The sequence below is a fragment of the Oxyura jamaicensis genome, chromosome Z, assembly GCF_011077185.1.
Source record: "Oxyura jamaicensis isolate SHBP4307 breed ruddy duck chromosome Z, BPBGC_Ojam_1.0, whole genome shotgun sequence".
NCBI classification, from domain to species: domain Eukaryota; kingdom Metazoa; phylum Chordata; class Aves; order Anseriformes; family Anatidae; genus Oxyura; species Oxyura jamaicensis.
In genome coordinates, this window is record NC_048926.1 from 30296753 (window position 1) to 30307820 (window position 11068).

An 11068-nucleotide genomic window follows, 5' to 3' on the forward strand; every position below is an offset into this window, starting at 1 on the left:
CCGTGCGGCAGCAGCAGCAGCGGGACCCGCACCGCGCCGCGCCCGTCCCACCGGCCCCACCGCCGTCCCGGACAGGTGCGGGGGGGCTGCGGGGCGGGCGGCGGCCCCGGGGCGGGGCCCGTGCTCGGCTCAGGGGGGCCGGGGGCCGGGAGCGGGCCGCGGCGGAGCGGAGCGGGCCGGGCAGGCGGGGGCGGGCAGGTGGCGGCGGGCGGCGAGGAGGAGGAGGAGGAGCAGGAGCAGGAGCGGGGCTGGTGGTGCGGTGCCGGGGGCTCGGGGCGGGCGGGGAGGGGAAGGGCCGGCCGCGGCTCCGCGGGGTTGCCGCGGTTCATTCATCTCTCCGCGCAGTTGGGGTGCCCGGCCGCCGCCCGACGTCCGAGCCGAGCGAGGCTCGCGTTCAGCAGCACCTGCCCGCCGCCAGCTCGCAGCGTCCCGGCACCGCGGTGCGTGCCCCCCCCGAGCCTGCCTGCGCCCTCCCCGCTGCCCCTGACGGGGAGCCCCGGGTGGGAAGTGCGCGCAGAGAGTTGCTTCTCCCAGGGTCGCTGCGTGTCGCGGTGCGGAAAGCCGGCCTCGTGCCTTTGTTTCTGAAATTAAGGGGAAAACCGGTGCCTTTGTTGTTTAAAAATCTTCGGCTGCTTCCGAGAGTGAACAGCGTGTGTTTTCGGTATCGCTAAACTGTAGATTTACACCTCTTTTCCCCCCCTTCCGAGACACTAGTGACAGCAGCAACAGAAGTTTCCTGGTGGTTACTGAAATAGCAGTTTTTAAGCCAGAACACTTCGCATGAGAAAAAAATAACAGCAGCCTAACGTAGGATATTTTTTTTTGTCACCGTACAGTGTTTTCTTGATAACATTTTAATGAACCGAGAACGTGTTGATGACTGGTCATCATACACAGGCGCAAATTACATCTTGGGCCTTGCCCCGACTCTTGCCTTGAAGTGCAGTAACCAGCTGGCAGTAGTGCCACACCTCACAGAGGTGCCTTCCAAACACGAGGCTGTGGAAACACCAGCACGATTTGCTTTTGACTATTTGCAGTGAAGCTGAACTGAACTACTACTACTGAACTACTGCCAGCCACGCTTATCTTGCTCTTTGGGGTGGTGCTGATTTCTTGGTTGTTAGTAGGTTGTTAGATGGTTACCTTCTACTGAAGTGAGGGTATGGGTGCGTGTAAGAGGAATTTCCTTTCTTGGGACCAATGCAGGAAACAATATGTCTCATCCAGATAAGTGGATGTGACTGAATAGCAGCTGGATCAGAATTAGAGCCAATGTGTGTAAGGGAATAACCTTTATTTGGTGTCTGCTTAAAAAAAAAAATACAAGCAAACAAAAAAACCCTTTTGATTTATCTCTGAATTTTTGTGGTAAATATGGCAGAATAGGAAAAAAAAGTCAGGTCTTGTAATTTATAAGCCTCAATTTTTGGTGACTGTTGAGTACAGAATTTTAAATTATTTTTTAATCTTTCTTATTTTTAAACAAGCGACTTTACACCAAATCTAAATGTATAGTTACCACAGTAATGCATTCAGTTCAGAAAATTACATTGTCAAGTACTAATTATGATAATCTCCCTAAGCTATTATGGGCTAGCCCAGTAATTATGCAAGAAAAAGAAAATCTATGACTTCACACCTAACTATATAAAAGCAAGGGGATTTAGTACATTTAGGGCTTTCTCACTTTGAATGGTGCTTGATTGGACTACTAAGCACTGCAGTTAACTTACTTAGAAACTTCTGCTTTTTTTCTGTAGGTGTCTTTTGCTAGAGTGTGTTTTCTCAGTATAATGCTGAATGAGGCATATATTTTGTTTAGATTAGCTTTATGAAGGTCCTAGTCTCCCCCCACCTTCCCCATCCTGAAAGCTACTGCCTTTTCAAACACATTTTCAGTCTACACGGAGCTTCAAGTATTCATTTTGCTGTAACTAATATTCTAAGATTTTAATTAATATCTAGTGAAAACACCTTCTGAGGTAACTTGATATCTCAGTATTTCATATTTCAAAACAAATCAGTGATATTTTGAATTCTTTTCTTGGCTTTCACTTGGATTCAGAGACTGACTAATAATCAAGATATTTTGAAGAAATGCAGTGTTTTGTAGATAGTAGTTGTTGTGTAATCAAATTACTGTGAAGGTTTTCATAAGAAGTTGCTGAAACCAAGTCCAGAGTGCTTTATGAATACTTATTGTATGTTTGGTGTATAAATTGTTAGGACAGACTTTGGGTTTCTTAGGCAGTATCATATGCTATATTTTATTCTGTTGTAAGCTTACATTTTGCTCCAACTTTTTCACTTGTTTAAAATTGCGACATTAGGCATAGTGGGTAAGTTTATTATCCGTGTGAGTAGTCCTACTATTGACTTAGGCAAGCATTCATATTTTTTATCCTTAATTTTGTTTAATTTTAACTCTTGGGTTACAGTATATTTAGGAAAATATATATATTTTCTTTAAATATACTGTATTTTTAAGAAAATACACTGTACAACAGTAGATTAGAACAATTGCCAACATTTTTTATTTAAGATCTGAAGAGAATTAAGAACGCATCTTTTTGTGAAGACTGAATATTGCAAGAAGTTCTTCAATGTCTAGCTGGTTTCACTTTGTGATTGTCAGGCATGACAGGATATACTTCATTGGCTGTTGCTGTTTTTAAAGGAGTTTCACGAACAAAATGTGCTCTAGTTCCTTTGTGACATTTCTGTATTGAGCATGTAGAATCGCCTGACTGAGGCTGTTGTGATTTAGTTCAGTAGACCTATGGTTTTCCGCTGGGTTTTGTCTAATTGAAGTTTTGGTTGTTAGCAGATACCCTTTCTTTAGGAGAACCTTGGCAACCACGCCTGTTTTTAATAGATGCTATATGGCAACGATTACCCTGGTGGATCAGGTTTTGTTTCACTTTCACTGTTTAGTTTTTTGCTTAAAAGGTAATTTATAAGTGGTTTAAATTGTAAATGAATCTATGGTTTTGGAGATTGGTAAATTGTTTTGGGAAAAAAAAAAGGTAATTCTGATCTAAACTTTATCCCAACTTTAATTTTAAAAGTCTGCAAACTGAGCTATGAATGAAAGAATAGAAAGAAGATTTGAAAAATTGTATGCCTAAGCATTAGGGATTTTCTTAGTGTTTCAGTTTGATTCCAAATTGAACTATTTGAAGTATTTGATCTGAAGAAATTATGACATATTTCAAAAGTGAGATCTGTAAGAACATTTAAAGTAGAGAAAAGAGTAGAGGAAAACAACTGTTTTAATGCAGTTGTCACCTTTAGTGTTGTAGGTATTCCTTGTGTAAGTGTTGGTGATGGTGGGAAGCTCTCTTGGGGAAGGGTCTCTTGTTCTCCCTGTGGAAGTCTTGTCTAGATTTACTCAGATACAAATCTTCACAGGCTGCTGCTGTACAGATGTTAAACATACGGTTTAACCAGTTCTTCCTTGAACTTTCTCATCACAGAATGGTGTTGTAGAGCATGAAGCACAACATAGGCACAGTGTTGACCCTTTCTTCTTGCTGCTTACACCTGCTAGAACATTGTAGGTCAGAGCTGCGTGGCTCCCATGACCAGCCTGCCGGTTTGTTTTAGGCTGTCTGCCTCTGCCCTGGAAAGATATATCGTTTTGGTGGCCTGTGATCATTTTGGAGCGGGGAGGATTTTGGTTGCCTGATCTGAGGACGTGGTTTCTCCACTGCTGTGAATCTTGTAGCAAATTGTGGAAGTGTCCAGTGACTATACCACGTGTGTGCTCTTGGTCGTGTAGTTTACTGCAGTGTGCGTACTTCCAAGTCACAGCAGCAGAAGGGTGTCTGTGACCCTTCCCTGGCTGCTTGGTATTGGGTCTCTGGTAATTTAGAACAGGATGTAAGGGTAGGGGGATTGCATGACTTCTTCGAATTGCAAAATCTTTAACGAGGGGTGAAATTCTCAGTGGGAAGGTCGCGGTAGAAAGACCTGCATTGTGGTGGTTTTACCTTGCTAGACAGCTGAACTCCACCAAACTGCCCTCTCAGTCCCCCTCCTCAGAAGAGGAGGGGAAGAAGAAAAGGAAAGAAACAACTCATGTGTTGAGATAAGAATGATTTAATTAAAGGAAAAATAATTATTAAGGGAAAATTATTATTAATTAAATAATTTAACTAAAGGAAAAGGGGAAAATGAAAAACAAAAATAAGCAAAGGCTGTGTGGAAGTGCAGAGGAAACAAATTCTGCTTCCCACAAATGAGCTATGCTTGACCATGTCCTTGAAGCAGGGCATCAGCACACATAGACGTTGTTCAGGAGGACAGACGTTTTCATAACAAGAGCCCACCCCTCCCCTAGTCTTCCTTTTTCCACCCTTCATTGCATGACACCAGATGGTGTGGAATAACCCTTTGGTTGGTTTAGGTCAGATGCTCTGGTGATGTTCCTTCCTCACCTCTTGCCCACCCCCCTGCTGGCTCTGGGGGGGTTAGAGGGAGTCCTGATGCTGTGCCAGTATTGCTCAGCAGTAGACACAACACTGGAGTGATATCAGGGCTGCTCTGGCTACGGATGCAGAGCACTGCACTGTATGGGCTGCTGCAGGAAAAGTTAACATCCCAGCCAGACAGTACATGCACTCGTGATAAAGTCTGTAGCTTTAGGTGTTATGTAAGAGGCGTGGGGGCGGGGGGAAATGTTTCTCAGTTCGTAAAGACTAACATTTTTTACTTTGTCCTGTCTTTGTTCTTCACCTAATAAAGGATTTGCCATGTAATGGAAGCTTGTGAAAAGAGTACCACCGTTAACCTGGCATGTTCCCGAGAAAAATGCATAAAATTTGATCTTCAGGAGTTCAGAACTCCAGAACTTTTGTGTACAAGAGTATCATCCAGGAGGAGATCTGTAAAAGTGGTTAGTAGTCTGCCATATAGTTAGGGAGCTTTTTTTGGGAGTTGCATTTAGTGTGAGAGACCTGGCAGGACTGCTTACAAAGTACTTTTAGGATGGAGCTCACTTGCGGTATTCTCATCACATCTGGGAATGCAAACAGCAGGTCTGCCACCTGCTGTTTGTATCCACACCATCGTTATAGGCTGCATTGTCAATGAATACTTTTTCTGAACTTCTAGGGGCTTGTAAATTAGCTTTTTAAAAGCTACTTTGTGGCTTCTGTGAGGACTGCACCTAAATTTGCAAATGTTGCTGCTCCTTTGTGTGAATTCATGGTTTAGTTGCATGTTGAATATTGCTTGTGGCTTAGGCACCCTTTTCCACTAACTGAGTAAATTGCTAAAACTAGTTAAGATCCAGAAACAGATTGTAAGGATGATTGGAAATAATGAAATAGATTTTCTGCAAGGAGACTAGGAATCTTGAGACTAGAAAAGAGATGACCAAATGATCTGATGGTAGACATCTTTAAGCTATGCATGGTCTGAAAGTAAATGGAAAAGATAAAAAAAACTGTTTACAACATGCGAGATATCGGATGAAACTAGAAAGTGTAATATTTAAAGTATACTGGACATGCTTCATTTAGTGTATATTGATTGTGGAGGGCTTTGTCAAAAGTTTTTTTTGAATATTAAAGGCCTACAAAGTTTCTAAGGCATGAGCAAAAAAATCAGCAACTCAAATGCAAAAATACCCTCTTTGCCTCTGTGTTCCTTAAGGTGTGAATTGTTGAAGACTGAGCTGTTATTCTGGAAAAGTATAAATACAAGCTACCCCTTCACTTGCTTTTTCTGAGAGACCTGCTGTTAGCGTCTGCGGGAACAGGACAGGTTGGACTGGCTATTACTGTTCCTAGAGACTGTTACATGCTATGCTCAGCTTGGACTACAGATTACATGACTTTGTTTTCATCAAAAGCTGAAACCTCTTGAAATACCGCTTGCAAATAAAAATAAGAAATTTATAAGAATATACATATTCTTGCTCCAGATTAGTTCTTTTAAGACATTGTTGCGTGCTTTGAGCCTGGTGTGGGGGATGAATGAATGTCTATAGAATTAATTAGGTCATTTTTCAGTTCAGTATGTATGTGTTCAAAATAGGTCACTTCTTGTATTTTGGAAATAATTGCTTTAGGGGTAGTACTGTGACATAGAAATACTAACTTGAAATGAAGTTTGTCAAACTTCTTAGAGATTCATAGTGAAATTAAGATGACTCTAAGAGTTGTAGAATAAGGTCACCTATCCAGATCTCATGTTTCTTAAGCTTTTGTAATTCATCAAATACTTCAATACTTATAACATTTTTAAACTTAATTGATTTTTTTTTTCCTGATGAATGCTGGATGTCTGATGAATACATGCCTAATCATGAGATTGGGTGTAACTAACTCATTTTACAAATACAAGACACTGTGACCTGTACATTTGTTTAAACAGTTAATGAGAACGAATACCAGAAATATCAGATTTGAAATTCCTGATAAATAGGATCTTAAGTTTGCTTTTTCTAAGGCAGGTACATAAATTAGTAACACAATTTGCATGCATACTTGCTATTATTATGGGAACAATTCAAATGTAATTATGCAAAAATTGGATTAAGAATTAACTACTTGAACACTCAGTAATAGTTGCATATATAAACTATTCTGATTACCTGAAAGTCATTAATGTAATTTGTCTCTATGTATGTATTTGGACTATATGCACTGTTGCAGTACTTAACATAGAATCACTTATGTTGGAGGTTTCTTCCAACCTCATCAAGTCCAACCACTAACCTTGCAATAACAAGTCCACCATGAAACCATGCTACCATGTTCTACATCTACACGTTTCTTGAAGACCTTCAGGGATGGTGACTCAGCCACTTCCCTGGGCGGCCTGTTCCAATGCTGCACAACCCTTTCAGTGAAGAAATTTCTCCTAATATCCAACTTAAACCTCCCTGAAGCAACTTTTTGCTTCACAAAATGCAGAGTCAAATGGAATCTATGTAGAAATTAAGCTAATAAGCTTAAAAAAAAATTATGTAGGAAAATGCAGAATTGAATTTGTCTTTATCTGTGAAAAAGTTACTGGATAAACTTACAGAGTTTTTATTTATGTTATAATTGAAGTTGCTCTTTGAGCTATTAGTATAGATTAAGACCTGTTTTCTGAGTGCCTGTTTCCTTTCTAACTCTTGCAGAGCTGATTGTAAAAACTACTTATTTTTTCCCCCCAAGACAGACTCCTGGAAGTGGGAGGTTAAGGGAAAAATTGTTAATTTTCTCCAAGTTATGTCAAAAAAAAAAAGTATTTAGTAATTACTTAAAAAATGTTGGCTAACGCTTTATAATGAGAATCCCGTGCTTTAAAAAATGAAAGTGGAGACACTGACAATAGTTTACTTTGTTTTTTTTTGAGGTTGATCTGAAATACTTATTTTTTTAAACTGTGGAATTGTAGCATATCCTGAATTGGAAGGGACCCAAAAGAATCATTGAGTCCAACTCCTGGCTCTCCACAGGACCAGCAAAAATCAGACCATGTGCCTGAGCATTGTCCAAACACTTCTTGAACTCTGTCAGGCTCAGTGCTGTGCCCACTGCCCTGGGGAGCCTGTCCCAGTGCCCGACCACCCTCTGGGTGCAGAACCTTTTCCTAACCCCCAGCCTGACCCTCCCCTGTCCCAGCTCCATGCCGTTCCCTCGGGTCCTGTCGCTGTCCCCAGAGAGCAGAGCTCAGCGCCTGCCCCTCCGCTCCTCTTGTGAGGGAGCTGCAGGCCGCCATGAGGCCTCCCCTCAGCCTGCTCTGCTCTGGGCTGAGCAAACCAAGGGGCCTCAGCTGCTCCTCATACATCTTGCCTTCTAAACTCCTTGCTATCTTTGTAGCCTTCCTTTGGACACTCTTTAATAGTTTTATGTCTGTCTTACAATTGTTGTACCCAAAACTGCACACAGCTCTCAAGGTGAGGCGATGCCAGCATAGCAGAGGAGGACAATCACTTTCCTCGGCAGGCTAGCAATTCTGTGCTTGATTGTGTTAACTCCAGGGTCTGTTCGGCCTTTTTGCCTGCCAGGGCATGCTATTGACTAATATTCATCTTACTGTTGACCGGAACCCCAGATCCCTTTCTGCAGGGCTGCTCTCCAGCCCCTTGTCGCCCACTCTGTATGTATAGCCATGTTTGCCCCTTCCCAGGTGCATAATCCAGCTGTTGCTGAGCTTCATGTGGCTGCTGATTGCCCAGCCATGTGATTTGTGAAGATCTCTCTGCAAGGCCTCTTTGCCCTTGAGGGAATTCACTGTCCTCTCAATTCAGTGTCATCCATAAACTTAATTAGTTTGCCTTCAAGTATAAATACCTTCCGAGGTTTGTGGGCAGACTGCAGTTTATTGAATCAGGCTCATAGTTAGCTTGAACATGTTTGACTGAAGCTTTCCTGTGATTAGCCATAAAGCGTCTTTCTTTCAATGTTACTCCAAGTACTAAAGCATGCTAGTTTGAGTGGCGTACGTCTTCTCACCTGTTCATATTACTATCTGCTTTTCTTGATAGTCATGGACAGTCTTATCAACATGCAATTCTGTCTTGTAAGGGGACAGAAAATGTCAGATTACAGTGTTAATGTTACTGGCTTGAAATAGCAGTAAAAATCCCTGCATATATATTGCTACTTTCTCTTTTATATTGTGCACTTAAAATGGACATACTGCCCTTGTTTCTCTAGCTTCATATTTACTAGTGTTTTGCACATTTTCATTACGTAGTTTTAAATAATAACACTAGAGGAGCCTTATTTCTTAGCTTGTACAGCTCTGGGTAGTATCCCAGAAGAGGTAGTTATCCATACATTTAAGTGGAATAGTTAAGGCAGTGATCATAGGACTGCAGTACGGATTTTACTATAGAATGGCATCTTAGTCATGCATTGTTTGCAAAAGAAACAAACAAAAACAACAAACTACTCTGAAGGCCTCTTGGATTTTATACTGAGCCTTATTTCATGTTCTCTTATTTTAACGATTTGGCAGGATATAATTGATTTTTTTGTATGTGGGAGAAAGTATGTAAGACCATTGAATTCCACAGACTTGGTGAGAGAATTACATAGTGTTTAGAAATTAATATAACTGAACACAAAAGACTTGTTTTTAAATATTTTCTAGTTGATTTGTAGCATAGTTTATTTTTATGTCCAATTGTAGAATGAATTTAAGTTTCAGCTGGTAGACTGTATCATAACTGTAAAGATACTAAATTTCTGATAAAGTATAAAATGAATAGCTTTATGTATTAAGAAGTAAACGGACTTCTAGCATAGCAAGTACTGTGTAGCTTTTATAATATTTCTGTCTCGTAAATGGAAGAGGTGGTATACCAGTATCTGCTCAAGAAACACTTGAACAAACACAGTGTTTATCAAAGATAAACAAGTATGTGAATCACAGAATAGAAGGGACCTTAAGGTTCACCCAGTTCCAATACCCCTGCCATGGGCAGGGACACCTCCTGCTAGACCAGGCTGCTCAAAGCCCCATCCAACTTGGCCTTGCCTAGGGATGGGGCGTCCACAACTTCTCTGAGCAAAATGAAAAAATGTCTTTCAGTGAGGAAGAAGTGTTACACAGGAGCATGGATCAGGCAATTTATTTCCACCAAGAATAACAAAGGTGGCTGGTCTGTGTGGTCACTGGATAGTGAACTGGACCCTAAGATAGGATTTTTTTCATACTCAAACTGAGTTATGCAAAAATTCTGTCTTTCTAATGTTATACATACATCTTTGTGATTAGTTGGAAGAGATTCTGCCTCTGACAAAAGATTCAGCTTACAGTACAATTCATCTGTTTGCCTGAGCTTTGTCTTAGTTCCAGAAACTTAAAAAAACAAAACAAAAAAAAACAAAAAACAAACAACAACAACAACAACAACAACAAAAAAAAGCCAAAAACCACAAAACCCACCACAACCACCAAAAGTCTTGTTAGTATCTTCACTTTAGTATGTCTTGCAAACAAGATTTGAAAAATCCAGTAGCAAGGCAAGCGTGCTGGCATGCGTGGTTGTGAAGTTAGCATGAGAAGGTCTAGGCCAACCCCACTGCTGAAGGAGAGTTGGCTAAAGCAGGTTGACCAGCATGGTGTCCAGATGGACTCTTGGAGCATCTCCAAAGATGGAGGTTCCACAGTCTTACTGAGCAACTTATTCCAGTGTTTGACTACTCTGACAGTTTTTTTTTTTTTTTTTTTTAAAAAAAGGCAAACAAAAACAACCTGCTTTTTGTGATTGGATGGATTTTTTTTTTTTCCCAATTTGTGCCTATTGCTATTTGTCCTGTCACTAGACCACTGGACAGCAGTGAAAAGAACCTGGCTTAGTCCTCACTCCTTCCCATTGAGTGTTTATACCCATAGAAAACACACCTCACACCACCTGAGCCTTCCCTTCTTCCATGCTGAGCAGTCCCAGCTCTCTCAGCCTTCCCTTGTAGGAGAGGTGCACCAGTCTCTTCACCATCTCGGTGGCCCCCTCTTGGACTCTTTCCAGTATGTCCGTGTCTCTTGCACTGGTTGTCCTGTCCTGGACACGGAACTCCAGGCCTCACCAGTGCTGAGTAGAAGGGAAGGATCACTTCCCTTGATCTGCTGATGATACTTGGCCAGTGCAGCTAAAAATACTATTAGCATTCTTAGCAGCAAGGGCATTACTGGCTCTTGTTCAGTTTGGTGTCCACCAGGACCTCCAGGTCCTTTACTGCAGACCTAGGTGTCCACCAGCAGTGTTGGTTCCTGGGGCTGTTCCTCTGTAGCTGGAGGTTCCTGTCACCCCACTTCTCCAGCCTGTCTCGGTCCCTCAGGATGGCTGCACAGCCCTCTGCTGTATCAGAACACAAATACATAGTATGTACATTCTCTACATTCTCTACAATACTACGGAATCAAGCAGAAGTAGTAGCTCTGAGGGTGGTGGGAGAAAATTGTATGTCTGAGAGGTGTTGAAGTACTGACAACAGTTTTTGGTCAACCTTTCCAACTTTTTTTTTTTTTTTTTTTTTTTTTTTTTTTTTTCAGAAAAACCTTTAAAGTTGCTGCATGACTTTGTTTAGGAATTGTTAGGTTTAGGAGTGCCTGA

General features: G+C 41.6%; 1 protein-coding gene across 1 annotated transcript in view; it reads left to right on the plus strand.

The window, feature by feature from the left end:
* The first annotated feature begins 1 nt into the window (after position 1).
* KDM4C (lysine demethylase 4C) overlaps positions 2 to 11068 on the plus strand; it is a 284404-nt gene continuing 273337 nt past the window's right edge. The window contains exon 1 of the mRNA XM_035309601.1: positions 2 to 75. The gene's annotated coding sequence lies outside the window, so the exon portion shown is untranslated. The remainder of the gene's footprint in view (positions 76 to 11068) is intronic.